Raw genomic sequence first — 10,437 nt, forward strand, 5'->3', positions numbered from 1 at the left:
ACAAGGCACCACTGGGAGTTGAATCCAGGATCTCCTGTTTAAAAGCAGGTGCTTTAGCCAGCTAAGCCATAGTGCCTGCCTGTGGCTAAAATACAGTGTCTGCCCACACATGACTCCCTGCCATCCCCACCGGGACCTGACAAGCTTTCCATGTGTTTGGATTCTGCAAAGCAGAGAAGCAGGTGAGGTTTTCCTTGCAAACTGTGTCTCTGTGTGTGAATCTTTGGTCAGGTCTGCACTACAAAGTTATTTCAGCATCATTATATTGCTCAGTTGTGTGAAAAACACACAACGCTCCCTCAGTCGGCACCCTTCTCCTCTGTCCCAACCCACAGCCCCTCCTATTCCCAGTGCCCCTCAATCCCAACCTCGACGAGAGGCCTAGAGCTTTTTGCAGCAAACTTAAAGTGACAAATTGTCAGTGTAAATGCTGCTGTTCATTATATCACCATAAGTGGCCGCCTCCAGTATCCTACAATGCCTGCGGTGAACTTGCCTGCCCTGCATTCCTGCTGCAGAGGCTGGGCCCCTCCCCTTTCATAGCTCCAGAAAGTTCTGACAGCTGAGCCGCTATCTACACCGGGATTAGGTTGATATAACTGCATTGCTTGGGGGGGAGGGGTTACATTTTTTACACCTCTAAGTAATGTAGTTACACCGACCTAATTTTGTAGCGTAGACCTGTGCAAATAATTGCTCACACACCTTGGGAGTAAACCATCACCTGCTCCTCTGCTTTACAGAATCCAAACATGAGCAAAGCTTGTCAGGGCCCAGTGGGGATTGGCAGAGAGTCAGGTGTGGGCAGCACAATGCTTCAAGTAACAGCAGGTACCATGGCTTATCTGGTTAAACCCCCTGTTTTGTAAACTGGAGATCCTGGGTTCAACTCCCACTGGTACCTTCGGGAGTGGCTTTTGGGGCACCTGGTATTGGCTACTGTCAGAAGACAAGATTCAGAGCTAGATGGACCTTTGCTCTAGCCCAGTGTGGCTTTTCTTATGGTTTGAATTACATTCACAGGCACTGACAATAGAGTTACTGAAAGTTTGGGTGTTAAGAGCTGATAGGTCAGTGGTCCAGTCCCCTCAATATGGTTTCACCATTTCCACTCGCTAAACTCCCTCCCACCCTTCTGGGCTCCTGGAGCAGGGGACTGATCCTGAGCCCAGACATGGACACTACATCTTTACTCCAGACCAAGCCACGTGATCCTGATTAATCCGACACGGGCCAGCCGAGAGTGTTTCATTGCACTGGAGATGTAGCCTAATGTTACGTCTACACTGTGATTAACACACCCAGGGCACCTGTCCCAAAGCCCGGGTCAGCTGACTCAGGGTTATGGAGCTGGGGCTGCAAGACTATAAAATTACAGTGCAGACAAATGGGCTTGAGCCCAACCTCTGAGGCCCCATGAGGGGCGAGGGTTTCTGAACCCAGGCTTCAGTGTGAACACAAATATCTGCACCACAGTTTTTAGCCCCTCAGCTTTACGTCCAGGAGCCCAAGTCAGATGACCCAGGCCAGCCCTGCTGCCATCTTTATCCCAGGAGAGATGGACTCTAAGAGTACGTCTCCACTGCAATGTAAGCCCAGGTGTGGCACGCTGTGCTCAAAGCAGCACCTGGAAGCCCCATATTCACCACTCTCATATAATGATGCCATGGTTTGTACAAAGTCTGCCTGGTGAAGTATCATTTCAAAAGTCTTGATCTGTTGAACATTAATATCGTGTTGGCTTGTGTGTGCTCGCATTGGTTGGGAAGTTATGAAGTTTTGCTCTGTGTGCGTTACTGATATATGTTATGAGGTTGGGAAATGCCCCCCACCAGCCTTTCAGGTGCGACAAGGGAGGCGCCAGACTCGCTGCTGGCCCATTGAAGGGATCCACACTCCAAAGGACTATCCCAGGAACCGTGTACAATGCAGGCTTCTCCGAGATAGCACAGAGACAATAGACACTGCTTGACTCACATCATAGCAAAGGAGCTTCCTAGCAAGTTGGAAGAAACTATGAAAGAGAGGAAGAGACATCATGACTTGGCCTCTCTCCCCCACAACTCAGCAGCTGGAAACACACCTGGAGGACAAAGACTGAACTGAACTGATTCAGAAATCAGAAGAGAATAATAACAATAATACTTGCAAACCAAAGTCCCCAAACAGACTAGTATTGGTTTTTCAGCAGAAAATTTGCAGTTTGGGGAATTTTGTTTTCTCAGTCAGACTTTGCCAAGGGAAGCAGGGAGAAAATGTTTGAGTTGCCTCCTTCAGAACAGCTTGGCCTAGACACTAGCTCTGGTTCACTGCTCTGGCCTTGCTCGGGTTGAGGGTATTTTAATAATTTGGGCAGGTCCCAGGGTGTTTGGGGGAGATGATGAGGATGTTCCCTTTTGAGATAAAAACTAAGAAATACAGCACTAGAGAATTTTTTTTTAAAGAAATCTGGGATTTAGACATTTTATTTTAAGCAAGGGAGTTCTGGGTTTCTGTTTGCAAGAAGGAACATTGTTTGATCTGTCATTGTACCAAAGGGGGAGATGGTTGTCTACAAAGGAGGGGGTGATGACTAAATGCATCCGATGAGGATGGGATTCGAACCCATGCGTGTAGAGCACAATGGATTAGCAGTCCATCACCTTAACCACTCGGCCACCTCATCTGAGCTGTCAAGCAAAAGACAGAATAGAAATCTAAGGCCAGCAGAGCTAGGGACAATAAGGAGTTTTTAAATACTAAGCGGAAGCAGAGGCTGAATGAGCTCCCCCCTCACATCTAGTGAGGAGCTGGGGGAAAGACTTCAGGAACAGACCGTGTTTGCACAGACACACCTACTCTGCCTAGCTATGCAGCATGATGGGGCCACTTTCCCAAAATGACCAGTTTTGGTGGTGTTGGGTTACAAATCACTTTAGGAGTGAATAGAATGAAATGTTATTATCCTTCCTGCATGAGTGAGGGGCAGCAGAACATACCTAGTTGGTCCTGATGGAGGGGTAGGTGGGTGAGGAATAGCTTTTATTGGACTTCATAGAAGTGATTGAGAACATCACCCTAAACCAGTGGTCCCCAAACATTTCACACTGTGCCCTCTCAGCCATGGCTGTGGCCCCTCGGAAGCCACGGTCAAGAACCGAGGCTGGAAGTGGAGCTGTGGCTTGCTGGGGAGAGGGGTGCAGACAGGGGTAAGGGGGTTGAGGCCAAGCTGGGCACCAGAGGCCCAGGCTGAGGGTGGGGTTGGGGAAGAGCTGGGACAGAGTGGGGCTGAGTGCTGCTCCCTCCATGGGGGCTGGCTCGGACCCTGAGGTGCCCCCATGAATGTTCCTCTGTGTCCCCCTAGGAGTCATGCCCCACATTTTGGGGACCACTGAACCCTACTCGCTAATCAGGGGCTAGTGATGCCAAAGCCCAGGGAAAGGGAGAACAAGTGTGGGGGCTCCAGCACTGGAGCCATGTGAATGGGCTGCCTGAGAGGGGCAATGGCTGGTGGCACAGGGAGTTAAGGGCAAAGGGGGCACAGGAGGGGGCAGGAGTTAGGTGTTGAAGGAGGTGCAAGGGTTGGGAGTGCAGGAGCTAGCGGTAAAGGGGGAGTGGGGATCGTCCAGGGGCAATGGGGAAGTGCCAAAGTACAAGCTTTGCCCAGGGCACCATTTTCCCTAATGCTGGTCTGAGCAAACAGTTGGAAATGACCCTTCAGTGAGACCAGAACCATAGTGTAGAAAAGCTCCTTTGTTAAGTGGTGGAGGCTGAGGGCTTAGGGAGATGGGTTAGAAAACAACAGGCGTCTTTCTGTGGAGGTTTGATTCTTGCCTGCTGGGCAAGGCTGGTGTGTGGTGTCTCCATGGCTGTACTTTCCATCTCTGATCTGCCACAGGGAGCCAAGTCTAGACATATTCAGAGGCTCTATGCCAGGGTTTCTCAAACTTCCTTTCACTGCAACCCCTTTCTGCCAAAAAAAAAAACCTTACTACATGACCCTGGAAAGAGGGACCAAGCCCCTCCACACGGAGCAGAGGCAGGGGAGACAAAGCCTGAGCCCTGCCCCAGTTGGGGGAGGGCAAAACCAGAGCTTGAGGGATTCAGCCCTGGGTGGTGGGGCTCAGACATTTGGCTTCAGCCCCGGGCACCAACAAGTCTAATGCCAGCCCTGGCAACCCCATTAAAACAGGGTTATGACCCACTTTGGGGTCCTGACTCACAGTTTGAGAACCACTGCTCTATGCCGATGGGAGAGAGTTTTCCTGTGGGTGTAGTCAATCCACTTCTCAAGAGGTGGCAGCTATGTCAGTGGGAAAAGCTATATCGGTGGGTGTGCAAGCTGTGGTGTTTGCCACATTTAAGAAGTTTAATCAAACCCCATTTTTAAAACAACCCATGGTCTGGGAATGGCAAAGGACCTCGATGAATCAGGGTTTGTCCTTCAAAGTCCTGGACATCACGATTCCATACGCCTGTTGTCATGGGGGTCTAGCTCAGTGGTAGAGTGCTTAACTGTACTTCAAACCCCTGTGTTCTCTTATAACCTTCTTCCTTTTTTTTAAAAAAAAAGGAAAACATTTTCATTTCCATTCTTCATTATGTTCAGGAGCTCCTCTGTACGGGAGTGCTTGATATGAATGTAAACACTCAACATTTTGCTGTCCAAATGCATTAAAAACCTAGCAAAGCTGTCCATCAGCTGAAATCAGTTCCAATCCTCTAAGTGTCTAGTTTATGTTTTCATCAATTAAACAAAGATATCATACGAATGTACATTTACAGATCCCTCTTCTCCAGGAGCTATGTTGTGCAGAAGAACAAAGAACCACATCCAGTTGAAGTTCAGGAGTCTGATGATAAATGTTCTGAAGGCTGGAAAAAATGCCTTCTAGTGAGCTATTGAACAAGCTCAACCTTTTTAGCTTATCAAAAGAAGATTGAAAGGTGACTTCATTGAAGTGTTGAAGGGCCTTAATGGAGAGAAAAGGTTGTGTATTAAAGGGCTCTTTAATCTAGCAGAGAAAGGCATAACAAGACCCAGTGGCTGGAAGGTGAAAAGAGACAAATTCATATTACAAATAAGACACAAATATTAAACAGCGAGGATGATTCACCACAGGAACAAGCTCCCAAGGAAAGTGGTGGATTCGCCATGTCCTGATGTCATTCAGTGAAGATTAGATGCCTTTCTGGAATGTGTTTGCCCCAAAAGTAGCTCTTGTGTCATACAGGAGGCCTGTGATATGCAGGGGGTCAGATTAGATGCTCTAATGGTCTCTTCTGGCCATAAAGTCGACTAATTTCTGAAAAACTGAGTGTAGCATTGGGAGCAGCGTCTGATGTTCTCCTGTCTAGCCGGCTTGCTTCCTAGAACAAATGCTCCTTGAGTGGGGTGATCCACAGGGAACAGCTCAAACCTCCAAAGTGCCTGGGCAGGGGCAGGACATTAGCACAGCAAGGGAGGGGTGTGGCAGTGACATCACAAAGGCTTTTTGCAGGACCTCAGACTATTGGTCAAAGATGGTGGGGAGGTGGTGACCTCACAGAGAGATGCTGACATCAGCCAGGCAGGACAGGCGTGAGGGGCCAGGGAAACCTCAGAGACCCCTGTCGCTTTGCTTCAGCAAGTCTCCTTCTCCAGGTCTCTCTTTGAGGACTGAGAGAGTATTCGGGTTCACGGACGTAAGCACCAGGAGGAACCTCTTTTGAGTTTTCTTCTCCCGTTTTAGTGATTTTACTAGAAAACAGCCATCCCTGTTTAGAAGGTAAGAGCCTCCTCGAGATTTGAAACCTGTTCAGTCTGATCCATCTGGTGACAGTTGAATTCTAGGCATGGAAAACACGAACTTAAGGAGGCAGAATTTTATTCCGCACCTGGGATTTTGTCCCTTAAAATCACTGGGGTCATTAGGGTTTGTCCTTTTTGTTTCGCCTTTTCCTCCATCCATCCCGTCCTCCTTTCTCTTTGTCTCTTGCTTCTTTTGTCCTTTCACCTGTTCCCCTCCCAACACCAGGAGTGGTGTGTGTGTATGTGTGTGTCTGTATGTGTATGTTGCGGGGGAGTGCTCGGCAGCTCCCACTGTGGAAGGTCCACCCAAAAATGTGGGGCTGAAATAGTGCTCGGGCAGTGATCCCCACCGGTGACCTGGGCCACCCTTTGGGCTCTCTGGTGAGAACCCTCAGCCTCCCATCCTGTCTCTACCCTGATTGGCTGAGCAGGGGGTTATTGACAAGGAGGAGATTCAGGTCCTTGTTGTTCTCTTTTAAGACCAAGGAAATAAGTCAGAACCTGTTATATGTTGACAAATTTTGCTGCATTAATTGTCCCTGAGCAGTTCATGATTCTTTCTAACGTTGCAGTTCTCCCCAAATACTTGCTGAATAATTACTGTGCACTGTTGTTGGTCTGGAGCTCATCTGAGAGCACTTTATTCAGGTCATTTAGTGTTTGAAATTCACGATCTGATGGTTAGTATGAAAATCAGCGCTCTTGGTCCTATTCCCAACTCTGCCACTGACTGGCTGTGTGACCTAAGACAAGTCAATTCTCCTTTCTCAGCCTTGGCTTCTCCCTCTTTCAAGTAGGGATAATAATGATCCGCTCCTACCTAGCTCAAGGTGGGTGGAGGATGGGGATCCATTGGAGAGTGTCACTAGAAGTATCAGAGGGGTAGCCGTGTTAGTCTGGATCTGTAAAAGCAGCAAAGTCTCCTGTGGCACCTGGCTAAGCAAACAGAACAAACCCCCTGTGCTTTGGGAGCCAGGTTTGCGGTGGGAATTCTGTAGTTCAGATGACTTCACGCCTGGGCATTGGGATTATTTACCAGTTTCTCTGGCATTGGGGCACTTTTGTGCTCACAGCTGTGATGGCCGAGTGGTTAAGGCGTAGGTCTTGAAATCCAATAGGGTTCCCCTGCGCAGGTTCAAATCCTGCTTACAGTGAGGCCTGTGTTTTAGCCAGTCTCTCACCCAGGCAACATCTCTGTACAACCCCCTGAGACACTCTCAATTCTCTCCCCAGCCCAAGTAAATCCTGTTCTGCTCCTTTCATAGAGATCCCTGGGACACCACCTCACACTGTGTCCCTGAGGGGTCAGGCAAACTCTCAGCACCTGAAGCCTCTGCCACTCACCTAGTGCCCCATAGATCAGCCATAGCCCTGGTTCTGCTCCTCTCTCTAGAGTGCGAAAGGAGCCAAGTCAGCGACTCCATGGGAGCTACGGGGCTGCAGAACCAACAGAAAAAAATGGTGCTCAGCGCCCACTGGCAGCCAGCTCCCCCCCTGCCCCACTACAGGCCTTGCTGACAAGCTCCTCCTCTTCCCCTTCAGCACCTCCCACTTGCCAGTGACCAGCTGTTCAGTGGGGTGCAGGTAGGGAGCCAACAGCCACTTCTTCCTCCCCACAGCTAAGGGCGCCGGGTTCCTCCGGTGGGGGTGTGGAGCAGCCATTCGTTTTCCTGTTTGCACTCCTCTGCGGTGTGAAAATTGGGGAGGGGAGGCAGAAGCCCCACTTCCCTCCCGAAATGACGCCCAGTGGGGGAAGCCAGCACAACAGGGGGGGGGGGCGGCAGGTGGTGGCCAGACTCTCACCGCCAGGGTCTAGTCTAGCTCAGGGTCCAGCTCAACTTCCTCCCCGCGCCACTGGCCCCCAGTCCCCTTCTGCCACCAGGTCAACCCGGGCACTAGGGCAGGAACAGGGTGAGGCAGCAAGTCAAGCTGAGCAAGGCAGGCAAAAGTGAGTCTTGTCTTCATGGGCCGCTCCCAATGATGTCCTTTTTGTGTGCAACGCCTGCAAAAACCTCCCGGACAGAGAAGCAACAGGCCAAAATACTAGCACACAACTACCAAAGTAGCTCATTTGGGAGAGTGTTAGACTGAAAATCTAAAGGTTCCTGGTTCAATCCCAGGCTTTAGCAGGCCCTTTCATTCCCTCTTTGTACAGTGGTGGCTTTCCCTCTGGGACCGCAGGGGTGCCTGCACCCAAGGTGAGTTCTTGGGCTCTGCAATAGGGGGAAAAAAGAACTGTGGGCTTCTGCCCCTAGTTGGCTGGCCTGACCCTTAACAATGAGGGACGGGAGCTGTCTCTCCTACATGAGTTATTGGTGGACCCAATTTGGCAGGAAGAGAGTGAGGCAGGGTGGCCCTCAGGAATGGTGCCAGAGGAGGTGCTGGGCAGTGACAGGCAGGAAAAGGGGATGAAAACTCTGTGCAGCTGAGGGAGGGCAGTACCAGGGAAGGGGCATCTGGGAAGGTGGAAGGGATTTGGGGGCCCAGGAGGAGATGCTTCATGTTCATTGGCTAGGAGCAGCTGGGCTTGGCCATGGTGGGTGTTCAGGAAATGCACATTAACAACTCTAGGGTAGCTTGATAGGCAGAGGGTGATTGGTGGAAGGGCCCATCTCTCTGGTCCTCCAGGCAAGTGAAGAACAAGGGGGTTGGAGTCTTGTTCTTCACATTTGCGGTGCGAGTACAGAAGGGGCTGGAGCTCCCACCAGGGAGGGCATTACTGGTGGGCTTTGTGCTCTGCAGCACTGGTTATGGCTATATTAGTGTGTATGGTCCCCAGTTAAGGTGTAAAATGAAAGGTCTATGAAGGAACTGGCTCCCTTCCTCTAGACCGCACGGTTTTTGGTGTCGGGGGGGGGGGGAAGATTTCAATTGTCGCACTGGCCTGAGGACTGCTGGTCCTGTTTTCCCAATCGTCAGAGGAAACTCTTCTATGACGAGCACTACCTGGCGCAGGTCTGTAGCGAGGTCGGCTTAGAGAACGTGTTTCTCCACAGTGGAACCAGTGGAGGGCGGGTGGTAGCCTCCTATTCCTCTGACCCGAGCTCACATCAGCCGCAGAGGGGATACACCTTTCTGCGGGGACAGGCCAGGAGTCGCACTGACTGGATTTCCGTGAAGGAGAGCACGTCAACAGCCCAGTGCAAGGTGGTGCCTATGGAGTGTTCAGATCATGCAGCTCTCACCGTGTGCTCAATGTGGGCAATTCCCTGACCCAGGGCAGAGGATATTGGAAGCTGAACATCCAGAGCTTGCAAGATAAAGGAGCAGGGGCATGAGGCCTGGCAGTGTCGGCAGAACGGGAAAGCATCATAGGATTCTATGGAAAACAGGGGTATTGGTGGGAATCGGTGAGGGAGGAGTTGGCGGCTTTGTTCCGGCAGTTGGGCAAACACCGCAACATTAAAGAAACCAACGGTGCCAAGTCCTGAAGCATCATCTGTGGAATTTCCACAAGAGCATCCAGGCAGGGGAGCTAGTCAGCCTGTGACTGTACGACCGGATCAAGTGACAGCTAGCCGAGTTCCAGGAGATGAGGCTGCAGCTGGCTGATTTGAGCGGGAGCACCAAGTGAAGGGAGGGTGGCCTCCCCTGACATTTTTGCAGCCTGCAGGGAATGGAGACAAAGCAGGGGGATGCAGGGACTCAGGGCAGGACCCATGGATCTGGTGGAGCAGGACCACAGTGGATGGAGGAGGAGAGAGAGTCCTGCGAGAGGAAGCCACTGGTGGGAAGCAATAATTGCAGAGTGCAAACCAGCCAAGAGTCACAGAGGTCAAGAAAATGAAGTAGCAGCAGGTCTCATGGTGTAATTTGGTGGCACTCAGGAGTTTGAATCCTGGAATATGAGTTCAAATCTCAGTGGGACCTCCTGGAGATATGTTAGTTTGCTGCAAAGCCCTGGAGCTCAATATGATTGGCTACCCTCTCTCAGGGTGAACTAGAGTGAGTTTTTTCCCTCCTGCTGGGTGACTGATGGCCACTGGAGATAGGTCTTTGGTCCGGCTGGTTCAATGGAATGGCGGCTATAGGTTGGGGTCCTAGAACTTAACAGTCTGGCTAGAGATTCCTGTGGTTTGACCATATGGTTGTTTCTCGCTGCTTCACCTGATGTTCACAACTTTGGTCCCTGCAGCTGCCACACTCTTCCTCTTGCCCACACGGCATTTAAAGGAAGGAGGGCCAGGGCCAGGCTTCATAGTCAGGGCTAGGCAGGAGGGAGGAAGGGTCGCAGGCTGGAGCCCAGCACCTCTCCTCCTCTGGGCACCTGGGGTGTTGTTCCCCCCTGTTCAGGCACCCCTGGGGCCCTGCACTTCACACAGCTCTCCCTGATTTCAGCTGTTAGTGAGGGATCCTCACTGCTAGCGCAGACTGGGCAGTTTCTTGCACGAGAGACACTGTCCCAAAGCAGGACTAATGCTTAGAGCTGGTTATCAGTGATTTCAGATCTGTTGGTCTATAGCAAGACTCTCCATTGAGTCTTAACCAGCTCTGTTATTACACAGGGAAGAACAAAAGGGTCAAATGGGGCCTGGGACCCTTAAGAAAAATCCACCGCACCGAGTACAACACTTGTCGCTACCTGGTCTCAACCCCACTGAGAATGTTTTGGGGTCACTCCTTGCCTGTATCAACCTAGGGGTTTTGGAGAATCACAATTAACATGT

General features: G+C 50.8%; 2 non-coding genes across 2 annotated transcripts; one reads left to right on the plus strand and one right to left on the minus strand.

Annotated features, from left to right (window-relative positions):
* Window positions 1-2,583: 2,583 nt before the first annotated feature.
* Window positions 2,584-2,665, minus strand: TRNAS-GCU. The gene has a single exon. It is a non-coding gene; the product is annotated as a tRNA-Ser (tRNA).
* A 4,177-nt stretch (window positions 2,666-6,842) lies between these two features.
* TRNAS-UGA lies at window positions 6,843-6,924 on the plus strand. The gene has a single exon. It is a non-coding gene; the product is annotated as a tRNA-Ser (tRNA).
* The last annotated feature ends 3,513 nt before the right edge of the window (window positions 6,925-10,437 follow it).

Source organism: Mauremys mutica, unplaced genomic scaffold (genome assembly GCF_020497125.1).
Source record: "Mauremys mutica isolate MM-2020 ecotype Southern unplaced genomic scaffold, ASM2049712v1 Super-Scaffold_100100, whole genome shotgun sequence".
NCBI classification, from domain to species: Eukaryota; Metazoa; Chordata; order Testudines; family Geoemydidae; genus Mauremys; species Mauremys mutica.